The sequence below is a fragment of the Dendrobates tinctorius genome, unplaced genomic scaffold (genome assembly GCF_039654945.1).
Source record: "Dendrobates tinctorius isolate UK_male_01 unplaced genomic scaffold, ASM3965494v1 ptg000024l, whole genome shotgun sequence".
NCBI lineage: Eukaryota > Metazoa > Chordata > Amphibia > Anura > Dendrobatidae > Dendrobates > Dendrobates tinctorius.
In genome coordinates, this window is record NW_027361692.1 from 2,383,659 (window position 1) to 2,398,190 (window position 14,532).

Below are 14,532 nucleotides of genomic sequence, written 5' to 3' on the forward strand. Positions count from 1 at the left end.
TCATAGATCTAGGAGATGATCTGTTGGAATTTATGGGTTAAATATCGTCTGGACCCTAATGATTATTATTTTTTGTTGCATTGTACCGTTAATAGGGTGTCATGGTGTGGACATTTGATATAGCCGGATATCATATGTTGGGGAGAGAACCCCTTATAGGTGGGAATAGACCTTAAAGTATTAAAGAGTTAAAAAGGTCACCTTGAGATATATGTGATATCTGCATTGTGGTTATGATTTGATTCAAAAACCTGTAGCCAGAATGTAAACATAGCCTAGGATGTATTTACTCTTTCTATTAAAATTTTACACCGGGAGGTGTGATATGGGCTATTTTGGTTGGTTTGGTATTCTCTGGGTATTTTCCTATTGGTGTGACGGGAAGGAATGTGCAGCATTTGGAATGTGGAGACTTTGTGCATCCCTGGGGTGATACCTGCCATTTAGGTACCTCTGGGGTTAAATGCACTGATATGACGTGTGGTCTTCCATGCGCATGCGCGATGAGCACTTTCGTTGTCTTTTGTGGTGATAGGGATCCATTCATTATTGCAAAGTTTGGCTGCGCCTATTGTAGTATAATCCTTTTACTTCACCTATATGGTGGAGGGGAGTGGATATCATTATGATGTTTTTATCAAATTTATGTCCGGACATAACCCGGAAAAGGATGAGAATATTTCCAGTAATGGTCAGTGCATGCACGGTATAATTCGGGAATGCGCACCCGGATGGTTAACGCAGGCACAGGAGGGATGGCTCCTGATTTTGGTCCGTGCATGCACAGTATATCCTGAGAATGCGTATCCGGGCATGCCCGGTACATCCTTGACACGGTGGCTCCTTGCTCCGGTTCGGGCATGCGCACTACATCCTGGGAACGCGCACCCAAAATCTAATGCAGGCACAGTAGAGGTGGCTCCTTTAGCCAGCAGGGATTAGTAACAGGAAATGGAAAAACCTAGGTGAGGTACCTCTAGGGTTTACAATACAGAGCAGGCGCAATACTGATTGTGGAGACATGTATTAGGTGATAATGATATGACCCTTTACCCTGCAATCTGGGCTGGATTGCAGGGTGACTATAAATAACTGTTAGTAACTATACACCTATTGACACCTGCAACCAGGCGCTTCTTCTGATGCTCTGAGGGAGCATATTACGGTATCATGGGCTTCCTGAGGAACTCCTATTATGGGAGGAAAACGCGTCGAGGCGAGACGAGACTTAATCAGCATTGAGCTAAGTTTTCTTTAATCTGTTACATATTGGCTGATCTATTTTTCTCTTGGGTATAGTGGAATATGAGGATAGTAAGCAATATGAGTTGTGGTGATATTTGTTTGTTCATATGGGAGCGGATGTGATAAGAATCAAATACAGACCTTTGAAGTTGCTAATCTTTGTATCTATTATTACAACATTATGAGTGGGTCACTATTTATGTATCAGTGAATATTGATAATGTCCGGCTCACCTACTATTCCCCATTTGCTTTAACACTGTTGTTTGTTTTGTTTGCTTTCTGGGCTTTGCAGGGTTTTGGTCAGCAGTCCTTAAATCTATTTTGTCCTAAAGGCCCTGTCCTATCCCCTTAGATTGTGATTTTGGAGTTAGGGTGGTATCATAAGGGTCATTAAGGGACAGCTAATGCGGAGTGAAAAAGCTTTGCTGTTAGGCAGGGACATTGCTAAATAGGGATTCTTAGATTTTCCCTCCTGTTCATTTCCCATTAAGTAATTTTTTCTTTCGGCTACTGGTTGTACCCCCTCTTTTGGTTTAAATCTGGACTGCCTTAATTAATGAACCCGGCACCCTAGCCATTAAGTTTTTTTTTTGTTCCTCTTTATCGGTCATCCTGAGAATAGGATTTAATAAAGTGAGTAGGGGCAGCCACCGTGGAGCGGGGGTGCCATTTGCTTTCCAAGAGGGTGTCAACCTCTGCTGTTAGGTAGGGGTGATTTATAGGGATATACAGATTACCTATCCCCTACCCTGTGCCGAGGCTTTATTACATATTTTTTCAAATGTGTTTGATTGTGACAGAATTTGATCAGCATTTAGTTGCCTGTTTTTTTCTAGATGTTTCATGGTTTTTAATAATTGGAAAATAAAGTACCATATATACTCAAATACAAGCCAAGATTTTCAGCCCATTTTTTTGGGCTGAAAGTCCCCCTCTCGGCTTATATTCAAGTCACATACACCAGGGGGTCTGAGGGGGAGGGGGGGCGGCGGCGGTGTCAGGTCATACTTACTCGTTCTGGCGCGGTCTCTGCAGCCCCCAGCTTCTCCGCGATCTCCCTTCCTTCCTTCAGCGGTCACATGGTACCGCTCATTAAACTCATGAATATGTGCATACTCATGAGTTTATTGAGCGGTACCATGTGACCTCTGAAGGCAGGAAGGGAGACCGTGGGAAAACAGGGCTGCAGAGACCGCGCCAGGATGGGTAAGTATAGCGATATTCACCTGTCCGGGGTCCATCGCTGCTTGCTGCTGTCTGGCACATCATCTGTCAGTGACATTCAGACAGCAGAGGGCACGGTGATGTGTTTAGTGTGCGCCGCGCCCCCTGCAGTCTGAACGTCACTGACAGATGTGCCAGACAGCAGCAAGCAGCGATGGACCCCGGACAGGTGAATATCTCAGGTGCCAGCAGTGACACCGGCACCTGGCCCCCAGCGATGGAGAGGTGAGTATGTAATTTTTTTTATTTTTAAATGCAGCAGCAGCGGCAGCACATGGGGCATAATCTATGGAGCATTTTATGGGGGCAGCATATGGGGGCATAATCTATGGAGCATCTTATGGAGGCAGCATATGGGGGCATAATATATGGAGCATGTTATAGGGGCAGCATATTGGGGCATAATCTATGGAGCATCTTATGGAGGCAGCATATAGGGGCGTAATCTATGGAGCATCTTATGGGGGCTGCATATGGGGGCATAATCTATGGAGCATCTTATGGGGGCATGATCTATGGAGCATCTTATGGGGGCAGCATATGGGGGCATAATCTATGGAGCATCTTATGGGGGTATAATTTATGGAACATCTTATGGGGCCATAACCTTTAAGGAGCAGCATATGGGGCATATTATTCTCTGTAGCATCTTATGGGGCCATTATTAACCTTGGTGCAGCATTATATGGGGTGTATTTTGTATGGAGCATCTTATGGGGCTATCATGAACTGTATGGAGCTTTATGTGGGGCTCCTGATTCAATATGGATATTCAAAAACATTTAACCTACGGATGTCTCAATTAATTTTACTTTTATTGGTTTCTATTTTTATTTTTTAAATTCACCAGAAGCTGCTGCATTTTCCACCCTAGGCTTATACTCGAGTCAATACGTTTTCCCAGTTTTTTTGTGGCAAGATTAGGGGGGTCAGCTTATAATTGGGTTGGCTTATACTCGAGTATATACAGTAACTTTTAAAATTAGTTTTTTGTTTATGAGCCGTCACATAGCTAATTTACATTTCTAAAAATGTTTTGACCTCTGAGTCTGCCAGCCCTAACAGGCCCTAAAAGGCATTCTGTCAATGCAAAACTGACAGGGCTAATGCATTGCAATGCAGGTGTATTGCAAAACATTAGAGCAGTGATAAAGCAAATAAAAATTAAAGTTTCAATGAAGAACTCCATAAAAAAAGAAAAAAAACGGAAATAAAGAAGTAAAAAACTAGTGAAAAAATATTACGTCAATAACTAATGATGACACCCAATTTATACTGGAGTGGATAATTATTTAGAAAGTTGTTCAAGGGGGATTATAGATCAGATTATTAAAAAAAAGAGAGGCCCTGTAATAGACTTTTATCACATTTCCCATCTGATGGAAGAACACTATTTTACTAATAAAGATTTTTTTAAAGATTAACCAAAACATCACTGGACTTTGTAAAAAGTATCAAGAGGTAAAATTACCCCCTTTCCAACATATGACATACAGTTATATCATATGTCGGGTCCCTGGCTGATGCAGGCTAGTAAGCTGAGCCTATATCTTTACCGACAAATGATGGCTGAATTATTCAGCCATTATCTGCCTCTAACAGCAGCGAGTAGAGAGGAGCAGAGCCCATGGCTGTTAACATGTTAAATGCTGGTGTCAATGTCTAACAGCAGCATTTATCAAGCCCTGCCAGGGGAGCGCGTCATATCACACACCATTCGGTGCTAGTGACATGATCACGAGGTATCAATGGGTTTCACTGACAGCCATACTTGTCATGGCAATTCTTCTGTGAAAGCCAGCCAGCAGCTTGTGCTCCTGGAAGATCATGATTACTACCCCTAATATCCCACATCATCCCATCAGCCAGAGCTACCAGACAACTACCACTAATATCCCACATCATACCATCACAGCCGCCGGACTACTACCCCTAATATCCCACATCATCCCATCAGCCAGAGCCGCCAGACTACTACCCCTAATATCCCACATCATTCCGTCAGAGCTACCGGACTACTACCACTAAAACCCCACATAATCCTGTCAGCCAGAGCCACCAGAGTACTACCTCTAATATCCCACATCATCCCATCAGCCAGAGCCACCGGACTACTATAATGTTTACGCCTATATATAATGTCCTATGAGTAAAATTCATTATTTTGCATTATGAATCATTAGAGAGTGTGATGTATTTCATAAATCTTAATAGGATTTAGGTCATGGCTCCTAGAAGGCCACTTCAGAGCAGTCCAATGTTTTCCTCTTAGCCATTCTTGCGTGTTTTTTGCTGTGTTTTGGGTCATTATCCTGTTGCAAGACCATGACCTGAGACTGAGACAAAGCTTTCTGACACTGGGCAGCACATTTCTCTCTAGAATCCCTTGATAGTCTTGAGACTTCATTGTACCCTGCACAGATTCTATACACCCTGTGCCCGAAGCAGCAAAGCAGCCATAGAACATAACAGAGCCTCTTCCATGTTTCACAATAGGGACAGTGTTCTTTTCTTCTTTTCTTGATGTGCTTCATTTTTCCATCTGTGAACATAGAGCTGATGTGGCTTGCCAAAAAGTTCCATTTTTGTCTCATCTGTGCATAGGACATTCTTCCAGAAACTTTATGGGTTGTCAACATTTAGTTTGCCAAATTCCAGTCTGTTTTTTATGATTTTCTTTTCAACAATGGTGTCCTAATTGGTCATCTCCATGAAAATGAACAAATGAAAGTCAGACATTGCTTTTTATCCATGCTTCCACAGATTTTTAAAAAAAATAAAACTCATGAAATAGGCCTGGACAAAAATGATGGTATCCTTAATATAATTAGTTTTATAACCTTTTGAGGCAATCACTGCAATCCTGTAACTGTTAATGAAACTTCTGCACTTCTTTACAGGTATTTTGGCCCACTCCTCAGGAGCAAACTGCTCCAGTTGTCTCGTGTTTGAAGGTTGACTTTTCCAGATGGCATGTTTCAGCTCTTTCCAAAGATGCTCAATAGGATTTAGGTCAGAGCTCATAGAAGGCCACTTCAGAATAGTCCAATGTTTTCCTCTTAGCAATTCTTGAGTGTCTTTACCTGTGTGTTTTGGTTCATTATCCTGTTGCAGGACCCATGACCCGTGACTGAGATTAAGCTTTCTGACACTGGGCAGCACATTTTTCTCTAGAATCCCTTGATAGTCTTGAGATTTCATTGTACCCTGCACAGATTCCAGACACTCTGTGCCAGATGCAGCCAAGCAGCCCTAGGACATAACAGAGTCTCCTCCATCCATGTTCCACAGAAGGGACAGTGTTCTTTTCTTGATGTGCTTCATCTTTCCGTCTGTGAAGATAGAGCTGATGTGCCTTGCCAAAAAGTTCCCTTATTGTCTCATCTGTCCATAGGACATTCTCCCAGAAGCTTTTTGTGGCTTGTAAACATGTAGTTTGGCAAATTCCAGTCTGGCTATTTTATGATTTTTTTCAACAATGGTGTCCTCCTTGGTTGTCTCCCATGAAGTCCACTTTGGCTCATACATCGATATATGGTGTGATCTGACACTGATGCTCCTTGAGCTTGAAGTTCACCTTTAATCTGTTTAGAAGCTTTTCTGCCTTCTTTTGTTACCATTCGTATTATCCATCTCTTTGATTTATCATCAACTTTCATCCTACGGCCACTTTCAGGGAGATTGGCTACAGTCCCATGGAGCTTAAATTTCTGAATAATATGTGCAACTGTAGTCACATTAACTTCAAGCTGCTTGAAAATGGTCTTGTAACTTTTACCTTTAACATGTTTGTCTATAATTTTCTTTTTAATCTACTGAGACAACTCTTTCCTTCACTTCCTCTGGTCCATGTTGAATGTGATACAAACCATGTCACCAAACAGCACAGTGAGTATCTGAAGCCCTCTACACAGGCCCACTCACTGATTCCAAGATTGTAGACACCTGTGCTATTAATTAGTGGACACACATTGATTTAACATGTCCTTTTTGTCACATTATTTCAGGAGTACCATCATTTCTGTCCAGGCCTATTTCATGAGTTTTTTTTTTTTTAATTCTGTGGAAGCATGGCTGAAAAGCAACGTCTCACTTTCATTTATTCATTTTCATAGATTTTTTATTTATTATTACTTTTGTCAGATTCAAATTATTTCTGTGACCATTGTGGGTTTTTCTGTCATTAAACGAGGGGTACCAACAATTTTGACCACATGTGTATATAGTGCAAGGGGTTGACCCACTTGACTGCTTCCTCAGGTAGACACAGAAACTGTTCAGGTAGAGAATCACCTGCTGATTTATTGTGGATAGCATAAAACTTGGCAGGGTTCAGCAAAATAAACAGAGCCTTACTGGCATAGCGGTAAAACAAGCAAAAACACAGCCCTTATGTGTCCATTGCCTGCAGGGTTCACCTGCAGTAATCCCACACAGTCCTTTAACTCCTCCAAGAGCTATGTGGGAGTTCCTGCTCTTCCAATACAAAACACATTGAATCTCATGGCCAGATATTTATCACCTATGTAATGGTCACATGACTTTGACCTCACACAGGTCTTGGCAGGACTCTGCATGTGGAGATACGGTGGACCTCTGCCCACCCGCTCTATGAAGGTCCACTAAAACCAGCCCATAACATACATTCCTATTAACCCCTTCATGACCAATGACGCCACATAGGCGTCATGAAAGCTGGTACCAATCTGACCAGTAACGCCTATGTGGCGTCATGACTTTAAAGCCCCCCTGCGGGTCGGGTGACCTAGGTCACTGAAAGGTCACCCGACCCGCAGATACAGGTGGCTTTGCACTTCACCACGGGGTTGTGGCTTCACCCCCACATGACTACGATCACTCTGATTGGCTGTTAAAAGTGAAACAGCCAATCAGAGCGATAGTAATATTTCATCAATGAAAATTGATGAAATATTACAATCCAGCCATGTCCGATGCTGCTGTAGCATCGGGCATGGCTGATGACACCGATCCGACCCCCCCACCGGTTAACGGGGGTGATCTGCCCCCCGCCACTGAATGACAGCGGCGATGTGAATGACAGCAGCGATGTGCCGCCAATGTCATCATCTGCCCCCCCGCCTTCCCTCCGCTCCCCCTGCCTTCCGATCGCCCCCCTCCCACCCCCGGTACTTACCGAGTGCCGCTATGGCTCCCGGTGTCCCGCGGTCTTGGACCATGGGCGCCGCCATATTGGAAATGCTGCAATTTCCTTTCATTCATTTTGATCACTGTGATAAACTCTCACAGTGATCAAAATAGAATGAAAAGTAAATAAACCCCCCATTTATCACCCCCATAGCCAGGAACAACTAATAAAATAAAGAAATTATTTTTATTTTTATGTTTCCATTAGGGTTATGGATGGAAAGAGGGTTAGGGTTAGGGTTGGAACGAGGGTTAAGGTTGGAAAGAGGGTTAGGGTTGGAACGAGGGTTAGGGTTAGGATTGGAAATAGGGTTAGGGTTGGAATTAGGGTTAGGGTTGGAATTAGAGTTAGAATTAGGGTTAGGGTTGGAATTAGGGTTAGGGTTGGAATTAGAGTTAGAATTAGGGTTAGGGTTAGAATTAGGGTTAGGGTTGGAATTAGGGTTAGGCTTGTGGTTAGGGTTATGGTTAGGGTTGGGATTAGGGTTAGGGGTGTGTTGGGGTTAGGGTTATGGCTAGGGTTGGGATTAGGGTTAGGGATTAGGGATGGGCGAATCTACTCGTTAGGACTCGTTACTCTGCGAGTAGTAGGGGACTCGCAGGAGTCGGTACTCTGCGAGTTTCCAAGCGATTACTCGCACAGTAACGAGTCCAATACAAATCAATGGCAATCCTAGTTTTTTCAGAGTTTAATACAAGCAATCCTAGTTTCTTAGCGATTTTGTTTCCCCCTGCTGACACAAAATCGCTAAGAAACTAGAATTGCTTGTATTAAACTCTGAAAAAAAAAAAAATAGGAGTCTTAGCGATTTTGTGTCCCCTTGCTGACACAAAATCGCTAAGAAACTAGAATTGCTTGTACTAAACTCTGAAAAAAAAAAAAATAGGAGTCTTAGGTCTCTCTCTCTCTCTCTCCCCCAGCACAGGCAATACTCGCATCCCCATTCATTAACATTGGACTCGCTAGACTTGCAACGAATAGCGAGTTTCCGACTCGGACTCGTTACAGTCTAGCGATTCCGAGTATTTCAGGATTCGCCCATCCCTATTAGGGATGTGTTGGAGTTAGGGCTGTGGTTAGGGGTGTGTTGGGGTTAGGGTTGAAGTTAGAATTGAGGGGTTTCCACTGTTTAGGCACATCACAGGGGTCTCCAAACGCGACATGGTGCAACCATTGATTCCAGCCAATTTTGCGTTCAAAAAGTCAAATGTCGCTTCCTTCCAAGCTCCGACGTGTGCCCAAACAGTAGTTTACCCCAACATATGGGGTATCAGCATACTCAGGAAAAATTGCACAACAACTTTGGGGGTCTAATTCCTCCTGGTACCCTTGGGAAAATAAAAAATTGGGAGCTAAAATATTATTTTTGTGGAATTTTTTTTTTTTATTTTCATGTCTCTGCATTATAAACTTCTGTGAAGCACTTGGGGGTTCAGAGTGCTCACCAGGCATCTAGATAAGTTCCTTTGGGGGGTCTAGTTTCCAAAATGGGGTCACTTGTGGGGGGTTTCTATTGTTTAGGCACATCAGGGGCTCTGCAAACGTAACGACAACCTCAGACCATTCCATCAAAGTCTGCATTTCAAAACATCACTACTTCCATTCCAAGCCCTTACGTGTGTCCAAACAGTGGTTCCCCCCGTATATGGGGTACCAGCGTACTCAGGACAAACTGGACAACATCTTTTGGGGTCCAATTTATCATGGTACCCTTGTGAAAAAAAAATTGCTGGCTAAAAATCATTTTTTTGAAGAAAAAAATTATTTTTTATTTTCACTGCTCTGCGTTATAAACTTCTGTGAAGCACTTGGGGGTTCAAGGTGCTCACCACACATCTAGATAAGTTCCTTGGGGGGTCTAGTTTCCAAAATGGGGTCACTTGTGGGGGGTTCCACAGTTTAGGTACATCAGGGGCTCTGCAAATGTAACATGATGCCCGCAGACCATTCCATCAAAGTCAGCATTTCATAATGTCACTACTTCCCTTCCGAGCCCCGACGTGTACACAAACAGTGGTCCCCACCCACATATGGGGTACCAGCATACTCAGGACAAACTGGACAACAACTTTCGGGGTCCAATTTATCCTGGTACCCTTGTGAAAATAAAAAATTGCGCACTAAAAAATAATTTTTTGAGGAAAAAAAATATTTTTTATTTTCACGGTTTTGCGTTATAAACTTTTGTGAAGCACTTTGGGGTTCAAAGTGCTCACTATGCATCTAGATAAGTTCCTTAGGGGGTCTAGTTTACAAAATGGGGTCATTTGTGGGGGAGCTCCAATGTTTAGGTACACAGGGGCTCTCCAAACACGACATGGTGTCCACTAACGATTAGAAGTAATTTGCATTTCAAAAAGTCAAATGGCGCTCCTTCCCTTCTGAGCCCTACGATGCGCCCAAACAGTGGTTCTCCCCCACATATGGGGTACCAGTGTACTCAGGGCAAACTGGACAACAACTTTTGTGATCCAATTTCTCCTGTTAGCCTTGTGAAAATTAAAAATAGCGTGCTAAAAAATAATTTTTGAGGAAAAAAAATATTTTTTTATTTTCACTGCTCTGTGTTATAAACTTTTGTGAAGCACTTGGGGGTTCAAAGTGCTCACTACACATCTAGATAAGTTCCATAAGGGGTCTAGTTTCCAAAATGGGGTCACTTGTGGGGGAGCTCCAATGTTTAGGTGCACAGGGGCTCTCCAAAAGCGACATGGTGTCCGATAATGATTGGAGCTAATTTTCCATTCAAAAAGTCAAATGGCGCTCCTTCCCTTCCAGACCCTGCCGTACGCCCAAAAAGTGGTTTATGACCACATATGAGGTATCGGTGTACTTAGGAGAAATTGCTCAACAAATTTTAGGATCCATTTTCTCCTGTTGCCCATGTGAAAATGAAAAAACTGAGGCTAAAAGAAAATTTTTGTGAAAAAAAGTACTTTTTTTACAGATCAATTTGTGAAGCACCTGGGGGTTCAAAGTGATCATTATGCATCTAGATAAGTTCCTTGGGGGGTCTAGTTTCCAAAATGGGGTCTCTTGTGGGAGCGCTTCAATGTTTAGGCACACAGGGGCTCTCCAAACGCGACATGGCAACCGCTAAATATTCCAGCATATTTTCCATTCAAAAAGTCAAATGGCGCTCTTTCCCTTCTGATCCCTGCCGTGCGCCCAAACAGTGGTTTCTGACCACATCTGAGGTATTGGTGTACTCAGGAGAAATTGGCCAACAAATATAGGATCCATGTTATCCTGTTGCCCATGTGAAAATCAAAAAATTGATGCTAAAAGAAAATTTTTGTTGGAAAAATTAAAATGTCATTTTTTTCTTTCCATGTTGCTTTAGTTCCTGTGAAACACCTGAAGGGTTAATAATCTTCTTGAATGTAGTTTTGAGTAGCTTGAGGGGTGCAGTTTTTAGAATGGTGTCACTTTTGGGTATTTTCTGCCATATAGACCCCTCAAAGTGACTTCAAATGTGAGGTGGTCACTAAAAAAATGGTTTTGTAAATTTTGTTGTAAAAATGTGAAATCGCTGGTCAACTTTTAACCCTTATAACTTCCTAACAAAAAAAAATTTTGCTTCAAAAATTGTGCTAATGTAAAGTAGACATGTGGGAAATGTTATTTAGTCAGAATTGCAAGAAATGGCCTGGTCATTAAGGTCAAAATAGACTTGGTCATGAATGGGTTAACCCTCTCAGCAGTTAGTGTGCTGGAGGAAAAAACACTCTGGTTTTATATGTTTGACTGTAGTGACCATGTTCTTTTCTTTGAATGCCTCTTTTTTCTCCTGTAAACTCTATGTTGATGCCTTTGCCCAAAAAGCTCTACTTTTGTCTCATCTGACCAGAGAACATTCTTCCAAAACGCTTTAGGCTTTTTCAGGTAAGTTTTGGCAAACTCCAGCCTGGCTTTTTTATGTCTCGGGGTAAAAAGTGGGGTCTTCCTGGGTCTCCTACCATACAGTTCCTTTTCATTCAGACGCCGACGGATAGTACAGGTTGACACTGTTGTACCCTCGGACTGCAGGGCAGTTTGAACTTGTTTGGATGTTAGTCGAGGTTCTTTATCCAACATCCGCACAATCTTGCGTTGAAATCTCTTGTCAATTTTTCTTTTCCGTCCACATCTAGGGAGGTTAGCCACAGTGCCATGGGCTTTAAACTTATTGGTGACACTGTGCACGGTAGACACAGGAACATTCAGGTCTTTGGAGATGGACTTGTAGCCTTGAGATTGCTCATGCTTCCTCACAAGTTGATTTCTCAAGTCCACAGACAGTTCTTTGGTCTTCTTTCTTTTCTCCATGCTCAATGTGGTACACACAAGGACACAGGACAGAGTTTGAGTCAACTTTAATCCATGTCAACTGGCTGCAAGTGTGATTTAGTTATTGCCAACACCTGTTAGGTGCCACAGGTAAGTTACAGGTGCTGTTAATTACACAAATTAGAGAAACATCACATGATTTTTTGAACAGTGCCAATACTTTTGTCCACCCTCTTTTTTATGTTTGGTGTGGAATTATATCCAATTTGGCTTTACGACAATTCTTTTTTGTGTTTTTTTCATTTAAGACAAATTAAATGAAGATAATAATACCAAAGAATTTGTGTTTGCAATCATTATCAGGAAGAAACTGAGTATTATCTGACAGAATGCAGGGGTGTCAATACTTTTGGCCACAACTGTACACTACTCAAAAAAAATAAAAGGAACACTAAAATAACACATCCTAGATATCTCTGAATGAAATATTCCAGTTGCAAATTTTTATTCATTGCATAGTGGAATGTGTTCAGAAGAATAAAACATAACAATTATCAATGTAAATCAAAATGAATATCCCATGGAGGTCTGAACTTGGAATGATACTCAAAATCAAAGTGGAAAATCAAATTACAGGCTGATCCAACTTCAGTGTAAATGCCTCATGACAAGGAAAAGATGCTCAGTATTGTGTGTGGCCTCCACGTGCCTGTATGACCTCCCTACTGTACAACGCCTGGGCATGCTCCTGATGAAGCAGTGAATGGTATCCTGAGGGATCCCCTCCCAGATCTGGACTAAAGCATCCGCCAACTCCTGGACAGTCTGTGGTGCAACGTGACGTTGGTGAATGGAGCGAGACATAATGTCCCAGATGTGCTCAATCGGATTCTGCTCTGGGGAATAGGTGGGCCAGTCCATAGCTTCAATGCCTTTGTCTTGCTGGAACTGCTGACACACTCCAGCCACATGAGGTCTGGCATTGTCCTGCATTAGGAGGAACCCAGGGCCAACCGCACCAACATATGATCTCACAAAGGGTCTGAGGATCTCATCTTGGTACCTAATGGCAGTCAGGCTACCTCTGGCGAGCACATGGAGGGCTGTGCGGCCCTCCAAAGAAATGCCACCCCACACCATTACTGACCCACTGCCAAACCAGTCATGCTGAAGTATGTTGCAGGCAGCAGATCACTCTCCACGGCATCTCCAGACTCTGTCACATCTGTCACATGTGCGCAGTGTGAACCTACTTTCGTCTGTGAAGAGCACAGGGCACCAGTGGCGAATTTGCCAATCCTGGAGTTCTGTGGCAAATGCCAAGCATCCTGCATGGTGTTGGGCTGTAAGCACAACCCCCATCTGTGGACATCGGGCCCTCAGACAATCCTCATGGAGTCGGTTTCTAACTGTGCAGGCACATGCACATTTGTGGCCTGCTGGAGGTCATTTTGCAGGGCTCTGGCAGTGCTTCTCCTGTTCCTCCTTGCACAAAGGAAGAGGTAGCGGTCCTGCTGCTGGGTTGTTGACCTCCTACGGCCCCCTCCACATCTCCTGGTGTACTTGCCTGTCTCCTTGTAGTGCCTCCAGCCTCTGGACACTACACTGACAGACACAGCAAAACTTCTTGCCACAGCTCGCCTTGATGTGCCATCCTGGATGAGCTGCACTACCTGAGCCACTTATGTGGGTTGTAGAGTCCGTCTCATGCTACCACGAGTGTGAAAGCACAACTAACATTCGAAAGTGACCAAAACATAAGCCAGAAAGCATTGGTACTGAGATGTGGTCTGTGGTCCCCACCTGCACAACCACTCCTTTATTGAGCTTGTCTTGATAATTGCCAATAATTTCCATCTGTTGTCTATTCCATTTGCACAACAACATGTGAAATTGATTGTCAATCAGTATTGCTTCCTAAGTGGACAGTTTGATTTCACAGAAGTTTGATTTACTTGTGGTTATATTCTGTTGTATGAGCGTTCCCTTAATTTTTTTGAGCAGTGTATATACACACAGACATATAGTGGTAAACAGGGATAAAAGAAAACTACACTCATACAAATACACTTGCAAAACAACAAAGTGGGAAACAATTGAGGAATAGGAAGAAATAAACCAAATGGGAGAGGACAATGATAAATATGCAAACCAACTCCACCCAGAAATCTCCTGAAAAACTCCAACCGCCTACTTCAAACACTGAACTCTCTCCTTCATCTCCAAAACAGGCAGTGATAACTATCAATGGCAAGGTCAGAAGCAAGGAGGAGGGTTCTTATACCTTCAGGGAGTAACAAACTCAAAACAGCTGATATAACCCAAGATGGAGAACTCCAGAAGTCTAACTAAACATTTTAACTCTTGCAGCATGAGAGCCAAGAGAGTCAGGACTGCTAATAAGATGGTGAAGCCGTTCTAAGTACCGCAGATGTAAGTGTTACCAGACGCTGAGATCATCTGACCTTGCGGTATCCCTGTGACAGTAGGATGAGTTTTACTTTTGAATGACAACATTCAGTACAAATCAAGTACTGGAAAAAAGTAAAAAAAATTCCAAGTGCGAGAAATTACAAAAAAAAAAAACAATTATAACATTTTTTGGGAATTGCTCTTACAGCATAT